The following is a 17,210-nucleotide window of genomic DNA, read 5'->3' on the forward strand; positions in this document are numbered from 1 at the left end:
AAAAGAGCAGTGATGATCCATTGCATTATGTTGGGAAAAGAAGTGGAAGTTCATCAACTGATTCTATCTGAATTTTACATACTTGCAAACAAGAACTCCAAAGATGCCAGGTTAGCTTATCCAAGCCTAATCTCTATGCTCTGCAAAGATGCTGGAGTAAGGATGGGAATAACGGAGTACATCTCAGTAGAGCAACCAATCACTAAAACCACAATGGAAAAACAACAAATGCAGGATGACCCCATCAAGAGGAGGGCGTAAGAATTCCTCCCGGAAGTCCCTCAATTTGAATATTGGGAACAGCTTGAAGCATCTGTCACCAAGTTGCAAGAATCTATGGACCAAATAAAGGAAGAATAGCAAAATCAAAATAGTATGCTCTGCAAACTGCTCAGGGAACAAGAAGAGCAAGGGCGTGACTTAAAAGAACTAAAGCGTCAGAAGTTATCTCTTGAAGGACCAAGCACTCCACAGACTAGAGGAACATCCACATCCCAAACTCATGGTTGTTGAGCTCTAATCTTAACCTTAACTCTGTGATAATTGTTCTTATTTTAGTTTTACCTTAGAAGTTATAGTGGTAATTAGTAGTTATTTTATCTCTAATTAAGCTATAATTTATTTTTCTCATCATCATTAAACATGAATAAAATAGAAGATTTTCTTTAGAATAAGGAGGCAATATTTTTCGAATTTTTAATAAAACAAATTCTAATTGTTTACATGTGGTGGCAATGCTTTCTGCCTTCTGAATGAATGCCTGAACAGAGCATATGTCTTTGGAATTTGATGTTCTTGAATGTTAAATATGTTGGCTCTTGAAAGAATAATGAACATGAGACATGTTATTGATAATCTGAAAAATCATAAAAATGATTCTTGAAGCAAGAAAAAGCAGTGAATACAAAGCTTGCAAAAAAAAAAAAGCAAGCAGAAAAAGCCAATAGCCCTTAAAACCAAAAGGCAAGGTAGTAAAAAGGATCCAAGGCTTTGAGCATCAGTGGATAGGAGGGCCTAAGGGAATTAAATCCTGGTCTAAGCGGCTAAACCAAGCTGTTCCTAACCATGTGCTTGTGGTGTGAAGGTGTCAAGTGAAAACTTGAGACTGAGCGGTTAAAGTCAAGATCCAAAGCAAAAAGAAGAGTGTGCTTAAGAACCCTGGACACCTCTAATTGGGGACTTTAGCAAAGCTGAGTCACAATCTGAAAAGGTTCACCCAATTATGTGTCTGTAGCATTTATGTATCCGGTGGTAATATTGGAAAACAAAGTGCTTAGGGCCACGACCAAGACTCATAAAAGTAGCTGTGTTCAAGAATCAACATACTGAACTAGGAGAATCAATAACACTATCTGAATTCTAAGTTCCTATAGATGCCAATCATTCTGAGCTTCAATGGATAAAGCGAGATGCCAAAACTGTTCGGAAGCAAAAAGCTACTAGTCCCGCTCATTTAATTAGAATCTGAGCTTCACTCAAAAACTCGGAGATATTATTGCTTCGTGACTTATTTGTATTCTATTTTATTTGTCTAGTTGCTTGGGGACAAGCAACAGTTTAAGTTTGGTATTGTGATGAGCGGATATTTTATACGCTTTTTGGGGTTAATTTCATGTAGTTTTTAGGATGTTTTAGTTAAGTTTTTAGTATATTTTCATTAGTTTCTAGAAAAAATTCATATTTCTAGACTTTACTATGAGTTTGTGTGCTTTTCTATAATTTCAGGTATTTTCTGGCTGAAATTGAGGGAGCTGAGCAAAAATCTGATTCGGGCTGAAAAGGATTGCTGATGCTATTAGATTCTAACCTCTCTGCACTCGGAATGGATTTTCTGGAGCTACAAGAGTCCAATTGGTGCGCTTTCAATTGCGTTGGAAAGTAGACATCCAGGGCTTTCCAGCAATATATAATAGTCCATACTTTTCTCAAGGATAGACGACGTAAACTGGTGTTCAACGCCAGTTCCATGTTGAAGTCTGGCGTCCAGCGCCAGAAACATGTTACAAGTTGGAGTTCAATGCCAAAAACAGGTTACAACCTGGCGTTGAACGCCCAAAACAGCCCAGGCACGTGAGAAGCTTTAGTCTCAGCCCCAGCACACACCAAGTGGGTCCCAGAAGTGGATTTCTGCACTATCTATCATAGCTTACTCATTTTCTGTAAACCTAGGTTACTAGTTTAGTATTTAAACAACTTTTAGAGATTTATTTTGTATCTCATGACATTTTAGATCTGAAATTTGTACCTTTTGGCAGCATGAGTCTCTAAACTCCATTGTTAGGGGTGAGGAGCTCTGCAGCGTCTTGATGAATTAATGCAAGTACTTCTATTTTCCATTCAAACATGCGTGTTCCTATCTAAGATATTCATTCGCGCTTAATTATGGAGAAGGTGATGATCCGTGACACTCATCACCTTCCTCAACCCATGAACGTGTGCATGACAACCACCTCCGTTCTATATTAGATTGAATGAGTATTTCTTAGATTCCATAATCAGAATCTTCGTGGTATAAGCTAGAATTGATGGCGTCATTCAGGAGAATCCGGAAAGTCTAAACCTTGTCTGTGGTATTCCGAGTAGGATTATGGGATTGGATGACTGTGACGGGCTTCAAACTCGCGAGTGCTGGGCGTAGTGACAGATGCAAAAGGATAGTAAATCCTATTCCAGTATGATCGAGAACCTCTAGATGATTAGCCGTGCTGTGACAGAGCAATTGGACCATTTTCACTGAGGAGATGGGAAGTAGCCATTGACAACGGTGACACCTTACATAGAGCTTACCATGGAAGGAACTTTGCACTTTTGCATGCATGAGGGAAGAGGAATACAAGAGAAAAGCTGAAATTCAGAAGACAAAGCATCTCCAAAACCCCAACATATTCTCCATTACTACATAATAAGTATTTATTTCATACTCTCTTATTTTTCGTAATTCAATTTGATAAGTGAATTGTTTTCCTGACTAAGAGTTACAAGATAACCATAGATTGCTTCAAGCCAACAATCTCCGTGGGATTCGACCCTTACTCACGTAAGGTATTACTTGGACGACCCAGTGCACTTGCTGGTTAGTTGTGCGGACTTACATAGTGTGAAGTAATTTTCGTGCACCACTAAGCTTAGCAGCCATTTATATATTCTAGTTTTAGACCTTGGTTTAAGTAGTAAGCACCTTCCATTGTAAGGAAACTGCTTCTTTAAACCAATTGTTTATAAAATATTTGAAGTTTATATACGTGAATCTTATTAGAAAAGAGCCCATATTTTTTAACACTGCTATTCTATTCCAAAATTATTCATGTGAATATTTTTTATGTTTTATTCAGCCTACAAATTGACCTCTTTTCTAAACAGGATAACTTAGAAATTAAATAATTAAAAAATGTTATGCATAACATTACTTAATCTCATATTAATCTAATTAATTTACTCAAATTACGATGCTTTTGCCTTTTGTTTTATGTTTCATTCTACTTTTACTTCGTGCGGCGTTAAAGCAGTTATTTTCGGGTATGGTTATTTTTTGTACTTTGATCTGAATTTTTGTGCTATTGTCTAATAATGTGTTTCTTTAGATGCTTCCATCAATTCTGATAATTGATGATATACTTTATTATAATGTTGCATATAGTTACATTAAATTTGAATTTGTAATTTGATGAATGATTTGTTATGCTCTGAATTTTGTTGTATATTGTAAATTTTAATTTGTCATTTCATAACTATCTCATTATTATCTTTATTTTAACATCCTTGTTAACTTTTTTAATGTTACAGTGAACCCAATCCATCATTGAAGGACAAAGTGACTTTAGACTTATTAGCTAATTCTGTTGAGCAATTGACCCAAATAGTCCAATCTCTTGTTCAACGATTGGAAAATAATGTCAGCTTTCCCTCTAAGGTGTTTAAGGTCTTTGGTTCTAATTCTAAGACTCTTAACCAACAAAGTAGTGTGTCGAATAATCTATTGTTGCTATGCTGTATTGAGAAGGCCAAGACAGATCTGTCCAATGCTAAAAAAAAGAGAACAGATTCACTTGCTCCAATCAATATTCAAGGATTAGTGGTACCTAGTGTGAGTACTAAGTAATAAGTAGTTTATTATTATTATTATTATTATTATTATTATTATTATTATTATTATTATTATTATTATTATTATTATTATTATTATTATTATCACTAATAACAGTTTTTTATATATTTAGTGGGTGCAAGTGTGTTTTAGACCAACAGCTTCGATGGGTTTAGACGATACTGAACTTGCAATTGCAGCAAACTTGTATGGTAATCATTTGATGGATAAGTAAGTAAACTCAATTAGAATATTATTTTTTAACGGTGTTGTTGATTTGTTTAGCTATTTTTATTTATGTTAATTTATCTTTGGTAGCTACGAGGAGGATATAGTATTTTCAGAGTTAACAGCTCGCAGAGATGTATTCAGGAGCTTGATGCCATGAAAGCCAATCGTTTCTCTTGTGCTAGACTTAGTAGAAGATATGATGAAGACAGAGTTGACCAGAGAAAGTGGTTATTGGTTTTTACCTACAACTTTTGTGGTAAGTATATAGGAGTGTATACTAAAATTATATTGGTAGTTATTATTTGTATTGCGCATATAAACTAGTGGCTGAAATAATGTAGCTGTCAGAGAAGACAAAATTGGATCTCATTCGTCTGCCATCTTGTATCACAGACGTTTATTTGGGCAAAGTTGACTGCTTAAAAAGAGTAAGTTTATATCATTTTAAATTCATATTAGCAAATATTAGCATAAAATAATTTTAATAACTAAAATGGCTTTCTCTTGATTAGGTCTTTATTCCTGTATCTGAAACTACTGACGAGGGTCATGAACACTGGTACCTCATAGATATTGATCGTGTTAAAAGACAAACCATTTTACGAAAGAGGACAGCCTTGAAAGAGGACAGCCTTGAAATTAGTAACTATATTTTCCTTTTTTTTTTGTTAATTATCTACATATATGACTAAAAAAGCAAACTCTAACATAAACATAAACAGGCCACTTATTTGGATGAGGTATTGGAAGATCGTTCATTCTATGACTTTGAGACCACTCTGGTGCACGAAATTGTGATCATCAACAATGGCGCCAAAGGACTTGGAGCTCTTAAACATGAATCACACTTTGTCACAATTCCGCACAACTAACCAGCAAGTGCACTGGGTCGTCCAAGTAATACTTTACATGAGTAAGGGTCGATCCCACGGAGACTGTCGGCTTGAAGCAAGCTATGGTCACCTTGTAAATCTCAGTCAGGCGAATTCAGATGGTGATGGAGAATTGATAATTAAAAGATAAATAAAACATAAAATAAAGATAGAGAAACTTATGTAATTCTTTGGTTGGAATTTCAAATAAGCGTATGAAGATGCTTTGTTCCTCCTGAACCTCTGCTTTCCTATTGCCTTCTTCCAATCATTCATACTACTTTCCATGGCAAGCTTTATGTTGGGCATCACCGTTAACAATGGCTACTTTCCGTCCTCTCAGTGAAAACGTTCCAAATGCGCTGTCACCGCACGACTAATCACCTGTCGGTTCTCGATCATGTTGGAATAGGATTCATTGATCCTTTTGCGTCTGTCACACGCCCAACAATTGCGAGTTTGAAGCTCGTCACAGTCATCCCTTCCCAGATCCAACTCGGAATATCACAGACAAGGTTTAGACTTTCCAGATCTCAAGAATGACCGCCAATAATTCTATCCTATACCACGATGGTTCCAATCTTAGATTAGAAACCCAAGAGATATGCATTCAAGCTTGTTTGCATGTAGAACGGAAGTGGTTGTCAGTCACACGTTCATAGGTGAGAATGATGATGAGTGTCACATAATCATCACATTCATCATGTTCTTGGGTGCGAATGAATATCTTGGAGAAGAAATAGACTTGAGTTGAATAGAAAAACAATAGTACCTGTATTAATTCATGAAGAACAGTAGAGCTCCACACCTTAATCTATGGTGTGTAGAAACTCCACCGTTGAAAATACAAGTGATAATGGTGTAAGCATGGCCGAATGGCCAACCTCCAAGGTCTAGGGACTAAACGTCCAAAGATTATTAAAATACAATAGCAAGAGGTCCTATTTATAGAAAACTAGTAGCCTAGGGTTACAGAAATGAGTAATTAATGCAGAAATTTTCTTCCGGGCCCACTTGGTGTGTGCTTGGGCTGAGCATTGAAGCTTCCATGTGTAGAGACTTTTCTTGGAGTTAAACGCCAGCTTTTGTGCCAGTTTGGGCGTTTAACTCCAGCTTTTGTGCCAGTTCCGGCGTTAAATGCCAGAATTCTTGAGCTGGCTTGGAACGCCTGTTTGGGCCATCAAATCTCAAGCAAAGTATGGACTATTATATATTGCTGGAAAGCCCAGGATGTCTACTTTCCAACGCAATTGAGAGCGCGCCAATTGGGCTTCTGTAGCTCCAGAAATCCACTTCGAATGCAGAGAGGTCAGAATCCAACAGCATCTGTAGTCCTTTTTCAGCCTCTGAATCAGATTTTTGCTCAGGTCCCTCAATTTCTGCCAGAAAATACCTAAAATCACAGAAAAACACACAAACTCATAGTAAAGTCCAGAAGAGTGATTTTTATTTAAAAACTAACAAAACTATAATAATAACTAATTAAAATATACTAAAAACATACTAAAAACAATGCCAAAAAGCGTATAAATCATCCGCTCATCACAACACCAAACTTAAATTGTTGCTTGTCCCCAAGCAACTGAAAATCAAATAGGATAAAAAGAAGAGAATATACAATGAAGTCCAAAAACATCTATGAAGATCAGTATTAATTAGATGAGCGGGGTTTTTAGCTTTTTGCTTCTGAACAGTTTTGGCATCTCACTTTATCCTTTGAAATTCAGAATGATTGGCTTCTATAGGAACTCAGAATCCAGATAGTATTATTGATTCTCCTAGTTAAGTATGTTGATTCTTGAACACAGCTATTTTATGAGTCTTGGCCGTGACCCTAAGCATTTTGTTTTCCAGTATTACCACCAGATACATAAATGCCACAGACACATAATTGGGTGAACTTTTTCAGATTGTGACTCAACTTTGCTAGAGTCCCCAATTAAAAGTGTCCAGAGCTCTTAAGCACACTCTTTTTGTTTTGGATCACGACTTTAACCGCTCAGTCTCAAGTTTTTACTTGACACCTTCACGCCACAAGCACATGGTTAGGGACAGCTTGGTTTATCCGCTTAGGCCAGGAATTTATTCCTGTGGGCCCTCCTATCCACTGATGCTCAAAGCCTTGGATCCTTTTTATTTTACCCTTGCCTTTTGGTTTAAAGGGCTATTGGCTTTTTCTGCTTGCTTTTTCTTTTTCTTTCTTTCTCTTTTTTTTCCTTTTTTTCGCATTTTTTTCGCATATATATATATATTTGCAAGATTTTCATTGCTTTTTCTTGCTTCAAGAATCAATTTTATGATTTTTCAGATTATCAAATAACATTTCTCCTTTTCCATCATTCTTTCAAGAGCCAATAATTTTAACATTCATGAATCAACAAATTCAAAAAAATGCACTGTTCAAGCATTCATTCAGAAGAACAATAATATTTCCACCACATCAAAATAACTAAACTGTTTTAAAATTCGAAATTCATGCACTTCTTTTTCTTTTTCAATTAAAAACATTTTTCATTTAAGAAAGGTGATGGATTCATTTTACAGTAGAAGACTTGTCCGCCACTTTGTAGAGTTATTGGGATATAACCTCATGAACTTCTACTTCCTCTCTAATCATGATGCTATGAATCATGATAGCCCGGTCTATAGTAACTTCAGACCGGTTGCTAGTAGGAATGATTGAGCATTGGATGAACTCCAACCATCCCCTAGCCACGGGCTTGAGGTCATGCCTTCTTAGTTGAACCGGCTTCCCTCTTGAATCTCTCTTCCATTGAGCGCCCTCTTCACAGATGTCCATGAGGACTTGGTCCAACCTTTGATCAAAGTTGACCCTTCTAGTGTATGGGTGTGCATCTTCTTGCATCATGGGCAAGTTGAATGCCAACCTTACATTTTTCGGACTGAAATCTAAATATTTTCCCTGGACCATTGTAAGCCAATTCTTGGGGTCCGGGTTCACACTTTGATCATGGTTCTTGGTGATCCATGCATTGGCATAGAACTCTTGAACCATTAAGATTCCGACTTGTTGAATGGGGTTGGTGAGAACTTCCCAGCCTCTTCTTTGGATCTCATGTCGGATCTCTGGATATTCGCCCTTTTTGAGCTTAAAAGGGACCTCGGGGATCACCTTCTTCTTGGCCACAACTTCATAGAAGTGGTCTTGATGCACTTTTGAGATGAATCTCTCCATCTCCCATAACTCAGAGGTGGAAGCTTTTGCCTTCCCTTTCCTCTTTCTAGAGGTTTCTCCGGCCTTTGGTGCCATTAATGGTTATGAAAAAACAAAAAAGCTTTAGCTTTTACCACACCAAACTTAGAAGGTTTGCTCGTCCTCGAGCAAAAGAAGAAAGAAGAGAGTAGAAGAAGAAGAAATAGAGGAGATGAAGGGGGCTTAGTGTTTCGGCTAAAGGGGAGAAGTAGTGTGTATGTTGAGTGAAAATGAAGGAGTGAAGATGGGTTTATATAGGAGTAGAGAGGGGGGTATGGTTCGGCCATTATGGGTGGGTTTGGGAGGGAAAGTGGTTTGAATTTGAATGGTGAGGTAGGTGGGGTTTTATGAAGGATGGATGTGAGTGGTGAAGAGAATGCTGGGATTTGATAGGTGAGGAGTTTTTGGGGAGGAGGTATTGAGGTGATTGGTGAATGGGTAAAGAAGAGAGAGAGAGGTGGGGATCCTGTGGGGTCCACAGATCCCGAGGTGTCAAGGATATCTCATCCCTACACCAAGTGGCGTGCAAAAATGCCCCTTTCTACCAATCCTTGCGTTAAACGCCAGGCTGCTGCCCATTTCTGGCATTTAACGCCAGCTTCTTGCCCATTCCTGGCATTAAACGCCAGTCTGGTGCCCATTTCTGGCATTAAACGCCCATAATAGTGCCAGACTGGGCGTTTAACGCCCATTCTGCTACCCTTACTGGCGTTTAAACTCCAGTAAGTTTCTCCTCCAGGGTGTTCTATTTTTAATTCTATTTTTCCTTCTGTTTTTGCTTTTTCAATTATTTTTGTGACTTCACATGATCATCAACCTACAGAAAACATAAAATAACAAAAGAAAATAGAAACTTAATATAGATAGTTAAAGATTGGGTTGCCTCCCAACAAGCGCTTCTTTAATGTCAATAGCTTAACAGTGGCTCTCATGGAGCCTCACAGATGTTCAGAGCAACGTTGGAACCTCCCAACACCAAACTTAGAGTTTGACTGTGGGGGCTCTGTTTGACTCTTTATTGAGAGAAGCTCTTCATGCTTCCTCTCCATGGTTATAGAGGGATATCCTTGAGCTTTAAACACAAGGGGGTCTTCATTCACTTGAATGATCAATTCTCCTCTGTCAACATTAATCACAGCTTTTGCTGTGGCTAGGAAGGGTCTGCCAAGGATGATGGATTCATCCACACACTTCCCAGTCTCTAGGATTATGAAATCAGTAGGGATGTAGTGGTCTTCAACCTTTACCAAGACATCCTCTACAAGTCCATAAGCCTATTTCTTTGAATTGTCTGCCATCTCCAGTGAGATTCTTGCAGTTTGTACCTCAATGATCCCTAGTTTCTCCATTACAGAGAGAGACATGAGGTTTATGCTTGACCCTAGGTCACACAGAGCCTTCTCAAAGGTCATGGTGCCTATGGTACAAGGTATTGAGAACTTTCCAGGATCTTGTCTCTTCAGAGGTAATCTCTGCCTAGTCAAGTCATCCAGTTCTTTGATGAGCAAGGGGGGGTTCTTCCTCCCAAGTCTCATTACCAAATAACTTGGCATTTAACTTCATGATTGCTCCAAGATACTTAGCAACTTGCTCTTCAGTAACATCTTCATCCTCTTCAGAGGAAGAATACTCATCAGAGCTCATGAATGGCAAAAGTAAATTCAATGGAATCTCTATGATCTCAGTGTGAGCCTCAAATTCCCATGGTTCCTCATTAGGGAACTCCTTGGAGGCCAGTGGACGTATATTGAGGTCTTCCTCAGTGGAAATCACTGCCTCTTCCTCCTCTCCAAGTTTGGCCATGTGAGATGTGTTTATGGTCTTGCACTCTCTCTTTGGATTCTCTTCTGTATTGCTTGGGAGAGTACTAGGAGGGAGTTCAGTAATTTTCTTACTCAGCTGACCCACTTGTGCCTCCAAATTTTTAATGGCGGACCTTGTTTCAGTCATAAAACTTTGAGTGGTTTTAATTAGATCAGAGACTATAGTTGCTAAGTCAAAATGGCTCTGCTTAGAATTTTCTGTCTGTTGCTAAGAAGATGGTGGAAAAGGTTTGCCATTGCTAAACCTATTTCTTCCACCATTACTGTTGTTAAAACCTTGTTGAGGTCTCTGTTGATCCTTCCATGAGAGATTTGGATGATTTCTCCATGAAGGATTATAGGTGTTTCCATAGGGTTCTCCCATGTAATTCACCTCTTCCATTGCTTGGTTCTCAGGATCATAAGCTTATTCTTCAGAGGAAGCTTCCTTAGTACTGCCTGTTGCTGCTTGCATTCTAGACAGGCTTTGAGAAATCATATTGACTTGCTGAGTCAATATTTTATTCTGAGCCAGTATGGCATTCAGAGTATCAATCTCAAGAACTCCTTTCTTCTGATTTGTCCCATTATTCACAGAGTTCCTTTCAGAAGTGTACATGAATTGGTTATTTGCAACCATCTCAATGAGTTCCTGAGCTTCTGCAGGCGTCTTCTTCAGATGAAGAGATCCTCCAGCAGAGCTGTCTAATGATATCTTAGACAGTTCAGACAGACCATCATAGAAGATACCTATGATGCTCCATTCAGAAAGCATGTCGAAAGGACACCTTCTGATTAATTGCTTGTATCTTTCCCAAGCTTCATAGAGGGATTCACCTTCCTTCTGTCTGAAGGTTTGGACTTCCACTCTAAGCTTACTCAATTTTTAAGGTGGAAAAAACTTTGCCAAGAAGGCATTGACTAGCTTTTCCCAAGAGTTCAGGCTTTCTTTAGGTTGTGGTCCAACCATGTCCTAGCTCTGTCTCTTATAGCAAAAGGGAAGAGAATAAGTCTGTAGACTTCAGGGTCAACCCCATTGGTCTTGACAGTGTCATAGATTTGCAAGAATTCAGCTAAGAACTGATGAGGATCTTCCAATGGAAGTCCATGAAACTTGCAATTCTGTTGCATTAGAGAAACTAATTGAGGCTTAAGCTCAAAGTTGTTTACTCCAATGGCAGGGATTGAGATGCTTCTCCCATAGAAGTCGGGAGTAGGTGCAGTAAAGTCACCAAGCACCTTCCTTGCATTGTTGGCATTGTTCTTTTCGGCTGCCATGGTTTCTTCTTCCTTGAAAAGCTCTGTTAGGCCCTCTAGAGAGAATTGTGCTTTAGCTTCTCTTAGCTTTCTCTTCAAGGTCCTTTCAGGTTCAGGATCAGCTTGAACAAGTATGCCTTTATCTTTGTTCCTGCTCATATGAAAGAGAAGGGAAAAAGAAAGTAGGGAATCCTCTATGTCACAGTATATAGATTCCTTGAGGTGTCAGAGGAAAAGAAGAATAGAAGGAGGAGGTAGATAGAAGAGAATTCGTACTTATCAAGAGGGATAGAGTTCGAATTGCACCTTGAGGAGGAGTGTTAGTCCCTTAAATAGAAGGATGTGAGAAGAGGGGAAGAATTTTTGAAAATAAATTAAAAAGATTTTGAAATAATAAAATGAAATTTGAAAATTTGATTGAGATTTTCGAAAATTAAGATTAGGAAAGAAATTAAGTGATTTTTGAAAAAGATTTTGAAATTAGAAATAAAAAAGATATAATTGAGAGTTAATTTTGAAAAAGATGTGATTGAAAAGATATGATTGAGAAGATATGATTGAAAATCAATTTTAAAAAAGAAAGTTTAAAAATTAAAGTTGATTACTTGACTAACAAGAAATTAAAAGATATGATTCTAAAATTTAAAATTTGATCCTTTCTTAATAGGCAAGTAACAACCTGAAAATTTTGAAGTAAATCATTAATTATAGCAAGGATTTTCGAAAATTATAATAATAAAAAAAGGAAAGAAATTGATTTTAAAAAGATATGATTGAAAAGATATGATTTGAAAAAGATTTGATTTTGAAAAATTATGAAAATTTGAAAAAGATTTGAATTAAAAACAAAATCTTCCCTCTAGTGTCATCCTGGCGTTAAACGCCTAGAATGGATTAAACACCCAGAATGGCATCCATTCTGGCGTTTAACGCCCAAAATGCTACCTTTTTGGGCGTTAAATGCCCAGCCAGGTACCCTGGCTGGCGTTTAAACGCCAGTTTTCCTTCTTTACTGGGCGTTTTGAACGCCCAGCTTTTTCTGTTTGATTCCTCTGCTGAATGTTCTGAATCTTCAATTCTCTGTATTATTGACTTGAAAAGACATAGTTTTGAGAATTTTTTTGAATTTTTCAATGATGAGAAACAATCAAAATACAACTAATCTTAGGAAACTCAAATCAAACAAACAATGCGTGCAGGACACCAAACTTAAAAATTTTCATATAAGAGACACTAACAAATTGAGAATGCATATGAGAAACAACAAAACACACAAAACAAGAGAATTTAATGATCAGAGCAATGAAATCATCAAGAACAACTTGAAGATTAATGAAGAACATAATACATGTATTCGAAAAATGCAAGAAGAATAAAGACATGCAATTGACACCAAACTTAAAATTAGACACTAGACCCAAACAAGAAACATAAAAATATTTTTGATTTTATGGTTTTATAAATTTTTTTGTGATTTTTCAAAAATTGAGTGGAAAAGAAAATAAAGTGATTCAAAACTTTTAATAAGAATTCCAGGAATCATGCAATGTTAGTCTAAAGCTTCAGTCCAGAAAGGATTAGACATGGCTAGCCAAGCTTCAGCAGGGCATTACATTCAACAGCTAAATTGATGGGAATCAATCATCTTTTGTGATGATAAGAACATCACCTTGAAACTCTAGAATTCATTCTTAAAAATTCTGAAAAAGAAAAGTACATAATCTAAGTAACAAGATGAACCGTCAGTTGTCCAAACTCGAACAATCCCCAGCAACGGCGCCAAAAACTTGGTGCACGAAATTATGATCATCAACAATGGTGCCAAAGGACTTGGAGCTCTTAAACATGAATCACACTTTGTCACAATTCCGCACAACTAACCAGCAAGTGCACTGGGTCGTCCAAGTAATACCTTACGTGAGTAAGGGTCGATCCCACGGAGACTGTCGGCTTGAAGGAAGCTATGGTCACCTTGTAAATCTCAGTCAGGCGAATTCAGATGGTGATGGAGAATTGATAATTAAAAGATAAATAAAACATAAAATAAAGATAGAGATACTTATGTAATTCTTTGGTTGGAATTTCAGATAAGCGTATGAAGATGCTTTGTTCCTCCTGAACCTCTGCTTTCCTATTGCCTTCTTCCAATCATTCATACTCCTTTCCATGGCAAGCTTTATGTTGGGCATCACCGTTGTCAATGACTACTTTCCGTCCTCTCAGTGAAAACGTTCCAAATGCACTGTCACCGCACGACTAATCATCTGTTGGTTCTCGATCATGTTGGAATAGGATTCATTGATCCTTTTGCGTCTGTCAAACGCCCAACAATCGCGAGTTTGAAGCTCGTCACAGTCATCCCTTCCCAGATCCTTCTCAGAATACCACAGACAAGGTTTAGACTTTCCGGATCTCAAGAATGACCGCCAATAATTCTATCCTATACCACGACGGTTCCAATCTTAGATTAGAAACCCAAGAGATATGCATTCAAGCTTGTTTGCATGTAGAACGGAAGTGGTTGTCAGTCACGCGTTCATAGGTGAGAATAGTGATGAGTGTCACATAATCATCACATTCATCATGTTCTTGGGTGCGAATGAATATCTTGGAGAAGAAATAGACTTGAGTTGAATAGAAAAACAATAGTACTTGTATTAATTCATGAAGAACAGCAGAGCTCCACACCTTAATCTATGGTGTGTAGAAACTCCACCGTTGAAAATACAAAAGTAATAATGGTGTAAGCATGGCCGAATGGCCAGCCTCCAAGGTCTAGGGACTAAACGTCCAAAGATTATTAAAATATAATAGCAAGAGGTCCTATTTATAGAAAACTAGTAGCCTAGGGTTACAGAAATGAGTAATTAATGCAGAAATCTTTTTCCAGGCCCACTTGGTGTGTGCTTGGGCTGAGCATTGAAGCTTCCATGTGTAGAGACTTTTCTTGGAGTTAAACGCCAGCTTTTGTGCCAGTTTGGGCGTTTAACTCCAGCTTTTGTGCTAGTTCCGACGTTAAACGCCAGAATTCTTGAGCTGACTTGGAACGCCTGTTTGAGCCATCAAATCTCGGGCAAAGTATGAACTATTATATATTGCTGGAAAGCCCATGATGTATACTTTCTAACGCAATTGAGAGAGCACCAATTGGGTTTCTATAGCTCCAGAAAATTCACTTCGAATGTAGGGAGGTCAGAATCCAACAGCATCTGCAGTCTTTTTTCAGCCTCTGAATCAGATTTTTGCTCAGGTCCCTCAATTTCATCCAGAAAATACCTGAAATCACAGAAAAACACACAAACTCATAGTAAAGTCCAGAAGAGTGATTTTTATTTAAAAACTAATAAAAATATAATAAAAACTAATTAAAATATACTAAAAACATACTAAAAATAATGCCAAAAAGTGTATAAATTATCCGCTCATCACACTCCAAATCTGATTTCTTCACAGTTTGAATTTGAAGAGCCAGAAGGCCTTCCCACCCTCGAAGCTGGATCGTAAGATTGTATAATTAGTAGTTATTGATATGAACTTTATGCAATTATATAATACTCTAATATAGCTCGCTCGATATGTAGGAATGACGCGGTTGTGTGGGTTGCAAGTTGGATGATAGCTTATTTTGAAGATGATTATTTTAACATAAAGTTAATATTATGCACTAATCTTTTCCTTTGTTCTTTCTTTTATATTTAGGTAGTTAAGCCTAATGTGTAATTATTCAAATTTTATTAGGTTGATGATGGGGTTCGAATGAAGATTGTAGTCTCACTCGTGTCAAAGAATCATAATATGATCAGCTATAGGGTCAAAAGAAATGCCATTGAAAATCTTAGAAAGCTGTATGATAATCACCATCGTGATGATTATGAATTCCCACAAGATTAGATTTATAACATTGCCTTTTTTATTATTTTCTTGTGGGCATATAAACCATCTAGTGACATATGCATTATATTTTGTTTACGTTTGTGTTCGTATTTGATTGCCGGATTATTTAATGTCTCCATTTGACTAGAGATATAAGTATTATTATTTTTAAAGGTGGGTTTTCTTGACCATCATTGTTACTTCTATGTTTTATGATTTTTCTGCTAGTGGTGCTTATTATTATGCCATTTTGACATTATGATTGATTTGATCATAATTAGATAGATTTAGAATCAATACATATTAGCTAATATTAGTATCTTTGATATATGAATTGAGCTCTGTTGGGATTTAAAGTGAAGATTTTTTCTTTTACTTTTGTTTTATCTTATTTATTTATTAGCTCTTTAGGATATTTCTTTGCATTTTGATCATTCCCTTTTGATGTGGGAGTTCTAGTGCAAGTGTGGTTTTCCCTTTTTTCTGGGGTTTTGAAGTGGAAGTGGGAGTTCGGGTGATTTGGATTATACCCGAGAGAAAGGGTTGGTTGATGCAGCTTTTGCTTAAATAATTAAAAGTTCATTTATGCTCAGTTTTGAAGATGCTGCCTGATAAGAGCAAAAAGGTAAAGTTACTCAGCTCATATGTATATTTAGATTCACATGGATGTATCTTAATATGTTTTGGATTGGTGTTTTGTATTTTTTGGGGGGGAATCTAGTGGATGTTGAGGGGTAGGGAATGATATGTGTGGTGACTTGTGAATGTATCTATTGCCTATATATGAATTTATACTCTTTTGGTGATTGAAATTTTGTTCTTTTATACAATCTAGTATTCTGTTTTTTCTGTCTTAGTTGTGTGTTGGATATGGGGCTTATGTGTTTGTTTAATAAATAATAATTCGTCTTGCAAATGTTTATGCTTCCTTGCCGTATGTTAAATACTTTAGTTGGATTATAATCTACTTGTGTGTCTTTCACTGATCTATTATCTTTTACTCAGTAAATCACTATTGCCTGAAACCATTTTCTTTCCAGTATACACCAGCCATAGACATATGGAGCATTGGCTGCATTTTTGCAGAACTTTTGACTTGAAAGCCTTTTTTCCCTGGGAAGAATGTTGTTCATCAATTGGATCTTATGACTGATCTTCTTGGAACACCATCTCTATATTGATGGACAACTATTTTAATGTATAAGTGGAAAAGAGTGTTGAATCTGATATGTGATGTTCCCTAGTGTGTTATTCATGGTTTTGATCATGGTGTTAAGTAATTTGAGTTAGTTATGATGTTAACGTCATTACTACAAGATAAATCTATGATATGGGGTGTCCAATATTTCTTCGTTCTCTTCTTTCTAATTGGGTTGTCAATTTACCAGCATGGCATAGAAATCATTGGATAAATGTATATTGTGTTTCTTGTGAAATTCTGCCATGTATTTCTTGTTGGATTTCACGAAGCAGTTTATACTTTTCCTTTGCTCTTACATATCATATTTCTTCATCTGCGTGTTATTAGTGGTTGCTACAACATCAAGACTGGACCTGGCTGTTCAATTGAACTCATGAAATTTGACATGGGTGGTTCATCTGCTGTTTTGGGTGTAACGAAAGCTCTTGGTCAAATCAAACCTCTTGGAGTTGAGGTCAGTAATTTATGTTATTGTTCATACCTTCCATTCTTTCTATACCTTCCATGTTTGATTCCTTTATGTAATTTATCAAGTGATATCCAAAAGTTTTAACTTGTTACTCATAATCTTTAGCAGTTATCAGCAACACAGCACCCCTCAATTTCAAAGATCATCAATAATAAATATTATATGTTTCTTATGTGGTATTTCAAAGTACATCTTGAGAAATAAATA

Source organism: Arachis ipaensis, chromosome B03 (genome assembly GCF_000816755.2).
Source record: "Arachis ipaensis cultivar K30076 chromosome B03, Araip1.1, whole genome shotgun sequence".
Taxonomy (NCBI): domain Eukaryota; kingdom Viridiplantae; phylum Streptophyta; class Magnoliopsida; order Fabales; family Fabaceae; genus Arachis; species Arachis ipaensis.